The following is a 14,032-nucleotide window of genomic DNA, read 5'->3' on the forward strand; positions in this document are numbered from 1 at the left end:
TGCTGCAGGGGAGGTGTTCGACCCGGAGCTGCTGGCAGCTCCCTGCGGTGGCCGGGGAGAGCTGTCCTTCCCTCGCCCCTCCTCCCTTTCTCTCCCGCCCCCGGCTTCCCCCTCTAGGCCCGTCGTTGGGTTTTGTGTTTTGCAGCAGGTTATTTGGTGGTTTCAGCGCTCTGTATGACGGGGATGGTTAAATTGCCCACTCTCAGAGTTGTCTGGTCGGGATGAGTGAAGCTGTGCTTTAAAGACGTTAAGATGCTACATGAATGGGACTATATGGTTATATGTAAATTCACTGAGTTAATTGCTAAGTCCAATCTCCGTTCCTGGATAGCGAGAACCTGGGCTAAAGGAGGAAGACAATGCTAGATAATACAGTACTACTGGTTACAAAGCAAAGCTGTTTTCCATGGGGGCAGCTTAGATCTCTCTGCACCTCACTTCCCTGTGCTTTAGGTTGTTGGAGGGCGTACCGACTTGCCTGGGGCACTGTGCAAAGGCCCAAGACAGCTTGGACCTAGAGCTGGGCCTCTCCTAAGCCTCCCTGGAACAAGGAGGCCAGAGAACCTGGCGTGGAGACCCCTGCCTGGCTCCTCAGGGAGACAAATATAGTCCAGAATGCCAAATCGAAACCTGCAACAAGAAATTCTGCTGCCCTCAACCTGGCCACAGGAGCAGAAAATCCATGTTTGGATGGAGCTGTGCCAGAGCTAATAAGCACTGTTAGACTTGAGCAGGCTCCACAACAAGTGCTTGTGGAGCAAAAGAGTCAATAACTTGGTTACGGACAGGGGAACATTGATTATATTCCACTGTACACGTTGGCATCTCATGTAAGTTTTTGGGCAAAGTTTATCCTTCTAGAGCACAGCAGGAAAATTGTTTGCATTTGAGGAAGGACAGTATAGAAAAGGTGGTGTTCTTTCTTCATCTGTCACTTGTTTTTTCTGCGCAGGTAAGCTATGGATATGGATATAGATAGTATTTCCTCAGTCTCTTCTCTGCAGTCCCTTGCCAAGCTACTCAGTGATGCTCAAGAAGAAGATGACGACGACGACGACGACGACGGGGTGAGTCTTCCACAAGAAATGCTGCTGCTTCTACATGTTGTACCACAGTCTCACCTTGTTAACTAAGAAGCAAATTTGGCTTTTCCCAGGGTGAGTAAAGAAAGCCTTATGCAGCTTTGGACTGACTGAAACAGCTAGAAGGTATTTGTAGGGTAAGAAGCTCCTGAGGGAGAAAGTAAGGAAGATGCCCCAGGAATAGGAGGCGAGATTGTGAGCATGGAATGGGAGGAAGATTTATTTTCTCAGCCTAAAGGAAATGAGAACATGCAGTTGAAAGAGTGTTAGATACTTCAGACTTCCCCCTACTTTTCCCTGAAGTCTGCCAGAGATGAAGGCAATTACAACTAGATACAAAGGACTTCATATGAAGGAAAAAGTTGCTGCTGTGCTAATTCTGCATGTCAGACACTGAAGAACTGTAGAGATAATTGATCACTGAAGTACAATATTATCCCTTATCCCTTCTTCTTTATGTCATTTCTTTTACAGACGCTTACTGTAGAAACAGTTGTCAGACAGGAAAGAATAGAAGAGCTGAAAGGCTCGGTATCACATTGCAAGTCCCTGGATACCTCATTTTAATTTCTGGCAATGGTTTCCTTCAGGTTTGAGTAGATCCAGAAAGTTTTGTTTACCTAACACATACACATGCTTGTTCTCCAGCGGCTTAGCAAAAAACTAAGTATTGAAACTCTTCAGATATTGTTCCAAAAATTCTATTCAGTTATTACTTCTATACAACACCTAACTAAAAAAAAAAAAAAAAAGAAAAAGAAAAAAAAGAAAAAGTTTAAGTAGAACTGATTCAGTTGTTTTAAAGTACTGGGTTTTGTGCAGAGAAACATCAAATCAACCCCGAGGGCACAGCTATACTAGGATCATTTTGACACTATTTCTACAGCAGCATTTTCTTCCCCAAAGTAAACTATACAAGAGAGAAAACGTTGCACACAGGTCTCCCCAATAGACGTGGCCAGCAGGGCTGAATTAATCAAGGCAGGAAGACTGCAACGTCCAATGTCACTAGCCCAGAAAAAGCCCTCAGAAGAAAGGCCAAAAGTTGAATAAAACGGAGCTTTGAACGATAGGCAGGCTCTTTCAGATTCGACGCCGACAAACAATAATCAAAACCCAGTCTGCAAATTGTTTCACGACATCACCTTGACAGCTAAACATCTGTCCAAAGGGTCATTCAAATGACAGAAACTCCCATGCGAGCTTCAGGAAAACATCCTCTTGCTGTAAGAGAACTGTTCAGTCTAATCTCAATGTCCTGATTTCCAAACATCTCATTCCTGAGTTTAAATATTAAATATTTCATTTAATTGAAAATAGTTGCTCATTCTAACATACCAAGAGTGTGAGGACATTTTTCAGGCAATGTTTTTTTCAATTCTGTATTGTGAATTCTTTGCCACCAGGCGGAAGTGCAGCAACATAGCTCATCACAGGTCGGATTTTTCTTTCCCCAAGACATCCAGTTTCAGAGCACCTTCAAAACTGTTACTAAATATTTAGTGTCAGGTGTATTTCTTTATTTGTCCACTTTTCAGTTTGTCTCAGTTCAGGTTTCGCAACCTTGCCTTCTAAATCCTATCCATCTAACCATGCAAGTGCATCTAGAGACTGATACTTGAGTATGTAAGACTCTACTACTATGGCTTTCTATGAAGATTTCCTCTGTGCAAGGAAATGATTGCTGCCATATGCCTATCCGATGATGCCAAAATCTCTTGTCGTAATTCACCATTTCCAGTGTTGGCTTCCAGCCTCATCGGCTTTCTTAGTAATAAGGTGTGTACATAGTCGTAGTTTAAGAGAGAAGAATCAGGTGGGTCTGTGCGTGTCTAGATGAAAAAGTACGTATGTATGTATGCAGCTATACTGCCATCTGGCAGTATTTGGGAATGATGACACACAGGCAACTGTGGGACTCAGGATGGCGCGGCCCATGGAAGAGGGGTTTGCGCTGGGGTGCTCCCCAAGAGTTAAGGAACCCCGGTGCACCACGGCCGGAGTCACCACACTGTGGGGTTGCTGTAGCCCTCCAGCGACCCCTGAGTGCTGAGCAAACCTAGTCAGCAAAGGAGAAGTGACACTGCGGACTCGCCCTGTAAGCCTCTGGGTAGCGTGGAACTGGGTTATCTGTTGAGTACGCATACTGTTGGGTGTTGAACATGCGTACTGTTATCTGTTGCCCAGCCTCTTGACCACACTGTTATTGGCTGAGGCCGTCGGTTCTGCTGTGTGACTGTGGTCTGGCACTGTTCGAATGGGCAAGGAACTAAGCCCGGGAAGGATAAAAGAGAGTAAGCTACCTACCTCTGTGTGGACTCAGACTCGCCCTCAGTTGGCCTGCAGACCAGACAACCCACCGATCAGCGGGGACGCCACTGATGGCGACCGCCAGGGAGAACCTGAATCATCCCGGCACAGCCCGAGCGTGGTGAGAAGAGTCTGGGGAAAACTGTACCGGAGGGGTGGCCCGTAAGTACAAGGAAAGGGTGAGAATGGTCACTGTACCGCGCATCCGAGAAAAGTCACTGTACTGAGCATCCGTGGCTTAACCAGGGAGCTCTAATATGTGTATTCTATTTTCAGTTCTATTGTATTTCTAGCTTTACTATACTTTTCAGCTTTGTTATACTTGTAGATGGTTTGGTGTTAATTGTTTAGTGTTGTCATATGTAACTTCTTATACCTGCCAAATGATGATCTCTGAAGTTCAGCGCGCTAACCCAGGAATCTGACAGAATCTCAGCTGCTCCCCTGTTGGCGCATCACAGTTGTGCAGGAGCTGGTAGGCTTCGAGTCTGGATTTGCTGGGAGCTGAATCAGGTCACAGCTGTGCGGGAAAGGGGCTTTGCAGCAGTTGCCACCACTTGCGCCTGTCAGGGCGCGCGGAGCAGCAGAGGAGGGCAGCAGGCTGCCCGAGCACCGCTGGGGCGCAGGCAGTGGCTGTGGCGGGGAGGGGGCTTTGCTGCACGGGGCAGCGGGACAGAGCGCCCGCCGCCTCCAGCCCCGGCGCCGCAGCCGGGCTCCGGCTGTGCCCGCACGGCTGCTGCCGAGGCCCCGAGGCCTGGCCACCGGGACACTCTGCAGCCCCGCATTGGAAAGCCCCATTACTTGGATTTAGAAATCCTAGTTAGTGGGATTTAACCCATTCAAGAGTGCCACCGGCACAGCCGCGGAGCGCAGACAGGCCGCGAGCCGCCGGCAGGGTGGCAGCGCTTCCCGGCCCTGGTGGGTGGGCACGAGTGCGGCGTGCCCGGGAGCCAGCGTGAAAGCGCGGGGAGCGAGCGCGGGGCTGCCGGCCTGCGGGGCTGTGAGGGGCTCTCGTAGCCGGCGTCCCCCGCGCTGCCGCTCGCCCAGGAGCGCTCCTGGCCAAAGCCCTCGGGCCCGGCCATGTTGGCACTGGAGCGCGTGCGAGTGGAGGAGCTCTGTGCCCCAAGGCCTGTGGGTGGGAGAGATCCCCCCCACCCCCGGCCCCCGCGAGCTGCTCTAAGGAAACACCACTCTGGCGCTGCGTGAGCTCTGCCTCCTCTCCGTCTTTATTGCCCAGGGGCCTCCTCGTGCAGGTGGCCGGGCGCGATGATGGCACCGGCCCGAGACGGAGGAGCACGGTGCGGGCAGGCTGGGCGGAGGGACGGTGCCGTGGCCTGGTGTCGGTGCCCAGCCCGAGATGCCACCCGTTCAGGCCTTGTCGCCGGTTGGTGCTTCGAGCCTGCCCGTGCCAGGCGCGCCTGCGTCTGCGGTGTTCTCCTCCTGCGTGGTGGCACTGAAATGGAAGCCGGGGTTGTGTGCAGTAGCTCTCTGAAGGGCACACTGGCCAGCCCCAAGGGAAAGGGAGCAGGAGAATACGCCCTTAAGCTGCCCCCAGAGGCCCCAAAGCAAGCCCGCCCTTGAAAGGGGCGCAGCGTAGCCTGAGCAAGGTGTCTTCTGCTTTTGTGGTGGCGATTACCTGTCACTGGAAGAGCTTCTGCTGAACTCTCCCATGCCCGGTGTAGGAGGCAGGGATGGGAGAAGGCCGCCATACGGATTGTCGTCTTCATTGCCCCAGATGTTGCAGAGCTCTAGGCTTGCTGCGCTCGGAGAAGCACACCTGGAGCAGGTACACTGCAGGCTGCTGTGAAGCTGGAAATAACACATTAGCAGATGAGCTTTGTGTTGGTGCGAGTTTGAAGAGGGGAAGGTTTGAAGGGACTTGCTCGGATGGAGCTTTTTGTCCTGGAGGCAGGACAGAACTCACCTCTCCGCAGTGGCAGCGGTAGTGGCAAGCGGATGCCTCGGCATCGTCCTCTGGAGACCTAGGAATCGTACCGAGAGGTATGGTAAAGGATTTTTAGTTGTCCTTTTGAAAGGAAGCGCGCTCCCTAGGAGGGAACTTGTGCTCTGTTCCATTTGCCAGGGAAAGGGTTAAAATGCCGGCCTGGGAGCTTTCTGGGAAGCCTTGAGAGTACCTGTGGGCTTCAGGTAAGCACTTTGTGCAGCTGTGTAATGGCTGCCTTGCAGGTGTGCTGTTCTTGTTGCCATGCCCACATTGGAAGCTGCTGTGCAAGGTGTATCACTTTGCAAGGGGTGTGAATTTCAAACATTACCTTTCTTTCCTGGTCTTGAGTCGGTAGTAGAGCCAAACGCAGAACGCAAAGAACAACGTCAAGATGACGAGCGTCAAAGTGTTGGCGACGATGACGACAACAGTTCTGCGTTTTGGAGGGCTGGGGTCAGCCTCTGCAGAACCCTTGGGGGAGAGTACTGCAAAACAGTGGCCAGAGATCAGCGTTTAATATAAACGTGCATGCTGTGGTAGGTGAAAGGTAGGAAGGGGAGGGCTGAAGCGTGAAGAGCCCAAGCGCAGCGGCACACGCATCACAGCCGTGGGGACGTGGCATCCCAGCACGTGCGGGATGCCATGTGGTATCCTAGTTTGGTGCCGTGCATTGAGAAAACGCCCCATTCTTCTCTTCTCCCCCCTGCTCCTTTTGGTGCGTTTTGCTCCTCCTCTCTCCCTCCTTCCTGCGCTGGGAGAAAGGGAAGCAGGAGCCTGCTGTCACGAGCGAGACCCGCTCTTGTGCTGGGCCGAGGCTCGGCAGATGCTTGTGTGTGCCCAGGGCGGGCAGCGCAGGAGGGCGGCGCAGAAGGCTGTGGAAAGCCGCGTCTCTGCAGAAGAGCTCCTCCTCAAGTGTTCTCAGCTTTGGAAGGGAGCCCCCTATTCTGCCTGTGCCCCCAGGTGCTGGTAGGGGCCCGTGGGAGCGCTGCCTTGCCCCTGGAGATTCACCCTTAGACAATGTTAGTGGGGGAGAGGAGGTCTTGCGTCGGAGTACGTACCTTCAGACAGCACCGAAGCCTCTCTTTCCCCAGGTATGGGGACCCCGTGTACAAGAAGAGTACACAGGAGAAGGCACACCAAGGCAGAGCAGCCAGCCATGTCTGCTGGTACTCCCAAAGCTGTGTGCGCAAATGAGGCCTGCCCGGCAACGGGGCCCTGGGTTGCCCTGGCGGTGCTGTGACATCGCCGGCGGGCGTGCAGACCTTGTGAAGGTGTCAGGAGCTCCTCACAATGGGCCGCTGAGCGTGCGCGCGGCCTGCCAGCTCCTTCCCAGTCACCCTGCACAGGCGTGACCTCAGTGCCACCGGCTGTTTGTTGTAGGCCGTGCTTCTCCTGAGCGCCGTTTGGCGGGGAGGCGGTCTTTCACGGAGCCGGGCAGGCTGTGCAGACGAGCCTCTGCAGGGCCTGACGAAAGCTAGGGAGGATGCGCAGGAGCAGGCTGGGAGACTGTCTGGCTCCGTGCATTTCCCCACAGTAAAACAGTAGCCACAGGAAAACACTAGGCACGTTAAGGGAGTGTTTAAATGGGTACGTCTGCTTTAGACCCCACGACAGGCAGGGGCTTTCCTTTCCCCGAAGAAAGGAAGGCGGCTGTGACCCCCCCCCCCACCCCTTGCTCTCGGGCTGACACACTGCCCCGGCAAGGCAGCAAAAGCCACATTCCAAAATTCATTTTCGGGGTGCCGTGCTCCCTGGTATTGCTACCTTAGTATAATCCTTGCACTCCAGTTGGAAATAGCGTGTGGGCTGTGGCCCCATAATGCTGATATACAAGCCATGGAAGCAGTTACCCAGCGAGGGCAGTTGACCTGGAAAAAACAATAGTGAATCTGTAACCACAGAAGTGATAGAAAACACACCCATCGATGCCTTAACGCTTTTAAATGAAGACATACACAATATTGGCCAAATTACTGTACAGAATCATTTCACACTTGACTGTTTGCTAGCCTCTCAAGGAGCAGTGTGTGCCTTAACTAATGACAGTTGCTGTTTTTATGTTAACCATTTCCATCAGATTACTACTGATGTATATCAGATAGCCAACCGCACTAAAGTTTTGCATATCGTTGGGGAGGACCTCCAGTGACCCCTGAGTGCTGAGCAAACCTAGTCAGCAAAGGAGAAGTGACACTGCAGACTCGCCCTGTAAGCCTCTGGGTAGCGTGGAACTGGGTTGTCTGTTGACCACCCTGTTGGTATCCATCCTGTTACCGGCTGAGGCCATCGCTTCTGTTGTGTAACCGTGGTCTGGCACTGTTTGATTGGATGAAAAACCCTAAGCCTCTGAAGGACAGAAGAAAGCCACATACCTCTGTGTGGACTCAGTCTCACCCTCACTTGGCCTGCACACCCAGCAACCCACCCATCAGCAGGGACACCCCGATGGCAACTGCCAGGGAGAACCTGAATCATCCCAGCATAGCTTGAGCACGCTGAGAACAATCTGGGGAAAACCGTACTGGAGAGGTGGTCCATAAGGACAAGGAAAGGCTGAGAACGGTCACTGTACCGTGCATCTGTGGCTTAACCACAGAGCTCTGATATGTGCATTCTGTTTTCAGTTCTTTACTTTTTAGCTTTGTTAGACTTGTAGATGGTCTGGTGTAAGTTGTTCAGTGTTGTCCAGTGTCCGTCGTATGTGTGTAACTGCTTAGCTCTAGTAAATTCTTACACTTGACAAATGATGATCTCTTGAGTTCAGTGCAACTAACCCGAATCTGAAAGAATCTCCGACGCCCCTCTATTGGCGCGTCACAGTCAACAAAACCACCTTGGATAAAACAGTGAGTAGGCTACACCCTGCTTACGGAATATAGTCCTTGTCTCAAACAGGCCCGCAAGTTTCACTGTTAAAGTGAAACAGGTTTGTTGCCTGGGTTCAGCAACAGTTCAGCATCCTGGGCAGGGCACTCCCCTTCCTCACCACTCCCATCCCTGCCTCTATACCCCCACCCCAAATCCACCAAAGACACTCTCCAAGCACTTCAAATGCAACTCTGACACTTCTCTTCAGTGGCAGAATTATTTCAGCCTCAGCCTCCAAACCCCTTCAGTAATACTTCTCAAACACCACTCAGCTTAGGAATCCCCATCCCTAATGATGAAGACCCCCACCCCCACCAGCCCAAAAAGTACTGACAGCAAAGCCATTCAAAATCCTGCAAGGCACATTCAAACACGAGAGCATCCCACTGTTATCTCGGCAGTCACTTGCCTTCTGGGCCATTTTACACTGTACTTGTCTTCCTTTATCACCTCCGGTTTCAAATTCACACATACACAGTCACAAAATAAAGACTGGCCATTCAGAATGTAAGGAGGCAAGACTACAGGCTACTTCATCTCAGCATTAAGCTCAAATATCACAAGAAACAGCTAAGCCAAGAGATGCTGTTCTGAGAAACTTCCCCACATAAACAGATGCTTTGCTTCAGACTGACCTAGCCAGGTGGCAAACTCACTAATTCAGACACACATACAAGTTCTGCCAATTGCTGTAATGTTAAGAAACAAACGGATACATGCATATCCGCTTGGGCCCTAATGGGTGCACTTTTGCGTCTGTAACTAGAGACCCTGGATAAATAGGGAAAAAAAGAAAGCATGTATTACGACCACGAGTTTCACTTCACACCAGCAAAAGCTGAAGGAGGCTTCAGAACTTCACACACCACCCCCAGGTGCCCTCCATGTCGGCAGGCTTCCCAATTACAGCCCACATTCCCAGCCCAGGCACTCACCTGAGCACTGTCCCCCAAGGCTGAAGGCAGTTGCTGGCTGTGTTGTTTGTTGCTCCTAGGGTGGCAGCAGCGGTGGCAGCGGCAGCAGGCGCTGCTCCAAAGGTCAACCCCGCGGGCGCTGCTTGCGGGGCCGCACTGCTTACGGTGCTGATACTGAAGCTGGGTGTTGCTGCCTGGGTTGCACTACCACTGGAAAAAGTAAACCCTCCAGTTGTCCCAGACCGAGTGGTAGTGGCGGTGGTACCAGCAGAGCCAAAAACAAAGCCAGAGGGGGCTGCTGCTTGCCTTGAGGGCGCACTAGCCGGTACAGAGCCGCCGAACCCAAAGCCTCCTGTGATACCTGCAGCTTGAGTTGTGCTACTGCCTCCCAAGTTTAATTTGGGTGCCTTTCCCCTAGGAAAAAAAAAAAAAAAAAAAAAAGTAAGGTAATCTGAGACATATATCCAGTGAACTACTAAGAATCAGCTTTCTTACAAAGTATTTACTGACAGCAGAGAACATCTTAATTTCAGAGATGTGCACTTCAGGTTCCTACTTCAAGCTAACTGCAGCCCAGTTTTGACACAGATCGCACTACAATTCCTGTCATACAGACTCCACCAAGTCCACTTTTACTGACTCCTCCTTAATTACCTCCTCCCACCAAGGTATTTACATCACCATGAATGTTTCAGAATAAGTTTCTTCTCTCAGACCTTACACATCCTTGTCACCTCCTCTGCTTCAAACTAACACAAGACTTTCTTCCAGCTGCCTTCCCACTGCTAGCCTCCATCCAACTCCCTTTCCACCGTTCTCGGGTGGAAAAGTTATTTTAAATTTAACAAACAAAAACAGTACGATGATGACAAAAGGCCTTCCTGAGCAGCAGCTGCATATTTGGAAGAAAGAAGGAAAGAACATAAGCTAAGAAGGAAAGAGTGTATTTTTTGAAAAAGTGAAGCCATTCTTTCGTATGATTTTCCACTAGTATAACTGCCCCAGGGACCCTCAGAAATGGCACTATTCTGTAAAGTAAAACTGAAAAGCAAAAATGCCAATAACCTCAATTACTTACCAGCTCCAGTCTCTCCCCTTTCCCAGCCACAAGGCAGATGACAAAGTAAAACTACAGCTCGCACCTGCCTAACACCTCTTTTCCATTGCTATCAATAAGATGCTGGTTCTTGGTAACCTTCATTCTACCTTACTAACATGACCTGAGGAGCACTGCTCGGGCAAAAGCAGAGCAAGCAGGATTTCCCTGGGCTGTTTCATCACATTTTTCCACTTCAGAAGTGGGACTATCTGGAAAGACAAATGATTCTACCAATTCCCATTCCAGGGTTTACAGTGTCTTAAAAGGACTGAAGTCCTGCTTGGGAAAGGACAGATTCTGAGCACCCCAAGTTTTAATCACAACAGAACAGGCGCACCATGCAAAAGCTCAAATTCTCCTTTTTCTTAACCAGCATGGACTCATGTCTCCAAAGCAGCAGCATAAACATACAACTTTCAGCAGTGGAATAAGTCACAGGATTGACTGGTCTTGATAGCCCGTGGAAAAGTGAATGGAGAGAAAGAACAGGCCCCAGTAAACACCTACGGATGTGCTGCACTGCAGCACAGGCTCACCCCGCAACAGCAGCGGCCTCGCTCTGTTCTGAGGTACTTTCCCAGGCGCCTCCAAAGCAGCAGGCCGCTCGGCAGCGCCGCCACCTCCCCCCCCGCCCCCCCGCGGCGGCGGGCGCTGGGCCGCGGGACTCACCCCAGCGAGAACACGGCCCCGGCCGGCGCCGCCGTGGCGGCGGGCTGCGTGCCGAAGCTGAAGCCGGCGGGCTGCGCGGTGCTGGCCGGCGTGCTGAGGGAGAAGAGCCCGGCCGGCTGGCTGCTGGCGGGCGTCTGCGCCGCCGTGCCGAAGCTGAAGCCTCCCGAGGCGGCGGAGGTGGAGAAGGAGAAGCCCGTCGCGGCCGTGGTGGCGGCGGCCGTCTTCGGCACGCCGAAGGTGAAGCCGCCTCCCGCCGCGCCCGACCCGAAGCTGAACTGGTTCATGGCTGCCGGCGGCCTGCGAGAGAAGGGGCGCGCCGCCGTCAGCCCTCGGGGGCGGGGGGGCGCCCCACGGCCCCGGCCCGCGGCTGAAGCGACGTGCGGGGGCGCGGCTCGCCGCCCACCGGGGCTGCGGCACCGGCCGAGGGCAGGGCAGGGCAGGGCGACGGGGCCGGGGCGGCGGCCCCGAGCACCTACCGGACCGACGGCGACGGCGACAGCCCCTCCCCGCCGCCAGCTCCCGCTCCCTGCACGGCGCGCGCGCCCGCTGAGGACGCTTTTTACGTTGCTTCCGGCCGGTAGACAGTGACGCAACTGCTCTGCGCCCGCCCCTCGCCCCGCCGCCCAGGCGCCGGCCGGGCTCTCACCGCTCCGAAAAACTATTGGCTCTCCCTGCCGCCGCTCATCGGACACCACGCCGCATTGGCTCACGGGGCGAGGCGGAGCGGCGGGCTCCTCGTTACTGTGGCAACGGAGGACGCGGCCGGTGCCGGGTGACGGTTGCAGGCGGCGGTACGGCCGGGGCCGGGGCCGGGGCCGGGGCCGGGGCCGGGGCCGGGGCCGGGGCGCCCTGGCGCCCGCTGAGGCGGCTGCTCGCTGCGTGGCGTGGCGTGGCGTGGCGTGGCGTGGGCCGGGCGGCCGCGGGAGGCCGGGGCCTGGGGCGGGGTCTCCGGGGCGGTGTCTCCGGGGCGGTGTGCGGCTGGAAGCGGCCGGGGCACCGCGGGCTTCTGTCGACGCAGAGCGGTGCAGGCCGTGGCGCTTCCAGAACGTTCCGTGGAGGCGGGAGGCTGCACCGGGCACATGCTGCTGCGGGACCGCTGCTGCAGGGGAGGTGTTCGACCCGGAGCTGCTGGCAGCTCCCTGCGGTGGCCGGGGAGAGCTGTCCTTCCCTCGCCCCTCCTCCCTTTCTCTCCCGCCCCCGGCTTCCCCCTCTAGGCCCGTCGTTGGGTTTTGTGTTTTGCAGCAGGTTATTTGGTGGTTTCAGCGCTCTGTATGACGGGGATGGTTAAATTGCCCACTCTCAGAGCTGTCTGGTCGGGATGAGTGAAGCTGTGCTTTAAAGACGTTAAGATGCTACATGAATGGGACTATATGGTTATATGTAAATTCACTGAGTTAATTGCTAAGTCCAATCTCCGTTCCTGGATAGCGAGAACCTGGGCTAAAGGAGGAAGACAATGCTAGATAATACAGTACTACTGGTTACAAAGCAAAGCTGTTTTCCATGGGGGCAGCTTAGATCTCTCTGCACCTCACTTCCCTGTGCTTTAGGTTGTTGGAGGGCGTACCGACTTGCCTGGGGCACTGTGCAAAGGCCCAAGACAGCTTGGACCTAGAGCTGGGCCTCTCCTAAGCCTCCCTGGAACAAGGAGGCCAGAGAACCTGGCGTGGAGACCCCTGCCTGGCTCCTCAGGGAGACAAATATAGTCCAGAATGCCAAATCGAAACCTGCAACAAGAAATTCTGCTGCCCTCAACCTGGCCACAGGAGCAGAAAATCCATGTTTGGATGGAGCTGTGCCAGAGCTAATAAGCACTGTTAGACTTGAGCAGGCTCCACAACAAGTGCTTGTGGAGCAAAAGAGTCAATAACTTGGTTACGGACAGGGGAACATTGATTATATTCCACTGTACACGTTGGCATCTCATGTAAGTTTTTGGGCAAAGTTTATCCTTCTAGAGCACAGCAGGAAAATTGTTTGCATTTGAGGAAGGACAGTATAGAAAAGGTGGTGTTCTTTCTTCATCTGTCACTTGTTTTTTCTGCGCAGGTAAGCTATGGATATGGATATAGATAGTATTTCCTCAGTCTCTTCTCTGCAGTCCCTTGCCAAGCTACTTAGTGATGCTCAAGAAGAAGATGACGACGACGACGACGGGGTGAGTCTTCCACAAGAAATGCTGCTGCTTCTACATGTTGTACCACAGTCTCACCTTGTTAACTAAGAAGCAAATTTGGCTTTTCCCAGGGTGAGTAAAGAAAGCCTTATGCAGCTTTGGACTGACTGAAACAGCTAGAAGGTATTTGTAGGGTAAGAAGCTCCTGAGGGAGAAAGTAAGGAAGATGCCCCAGGAATAGGAGGCGAGATTGTGAGCATGGAATGGGAGGAAGATTTATTTTCTCAGCCTAAAGGAAATGAGAACATGCAGTTGAAAGAGTGTTAGATACTTCAGACTTCCCCCTACTTTTCCCTGAAGTCTGCCAGAGATGAAGGCAATTACAACTAGATACAAAGGACTTCATATGAAGGAAAAAGTTGCTGCTTAACTTCTGAGTAGAGACTAAAATATCCAGAGGCAACTGAGTGTGCTAATTCTGCATGTCAGACACTGAAGAACTGTAGAGATAATTGATCACTGAAGTACAATATTATCCCTTATCCCTTCTTCTTTATGTCATTTCTTTTACAGACGCTTACTGTAGAAACAGTTGTCAGACAGGAAAGAATAGAAGAGCTGAAAGGCTCGGTATCACATTGCAAGTCCCTGGATACCTCATTTTAATTTCTGGCAATGGTTTCCTTCAGGTTTGAGTAGATCCAGAAAGTTTTGTTTACCTAACACATACACATGCTTGTTCTCCAGCGGCTTAGCAAAAAACTAAGTATTGAAACTCTTCAGATATTGTTCCAAAAATTCTATTCAGTTATTACTTCTATACAACACCTAACTAAAAAAAAAAAAAAACAAAGAAAAAAAAGAAAAAGTTTAAGTAGAACTGATTCAGTTGTTTTAAAGTACTGGGTTTTGTGCAGAGAAACATCAAATCAACCCCGAGGGCACAGCTATACTAGGATCATTTTGACACTATTTCTACAGCAGCATTTTCTTCCCCAAAGTAAACTATACAAGAGAGAAAACGTTGCA

General features: G+C 52.4%; 1 long non-coding RNA gene across 1 annotated transcript; it reads right to left on the reverse strand.

Annotated features, from left to right (window-relative positions):
* Positions 1–4,600: 4,600 nt before the first annotated feature.
* Positions 4,601–11,841, reverse strand: LOC135329553 (uncharacterized). Its single transcript, XR_010391050.1, has 2 exons — positions 10,888–11,841; positions 4,601–9,533 (listed from the first exon to the last, which is right to left on the reverse strand). It is a non-coding gene; the product is annotated as an uncharacterized LOC135329553 (long non-coding RNA).
* Between the last annotated feature and the right edge of the window lie 2,191 nt (positions 11,842–14,032).

The sequence above is a fragment of the Dromaius novaehollandiae genome, chromosome 11 (assembly GCF_036370855.1).
Source record: "Dromaius novaehollandiae isolate bDroNov1 chromosome 11, bDroNov1.hap1, whole genome shotgun sequence".
NCBI lineage: Eukaryota > Metazoa > Chordata > Aves > Casuariiformes > Dromaiidae > Dromaius > Dromaius novaehollandiae.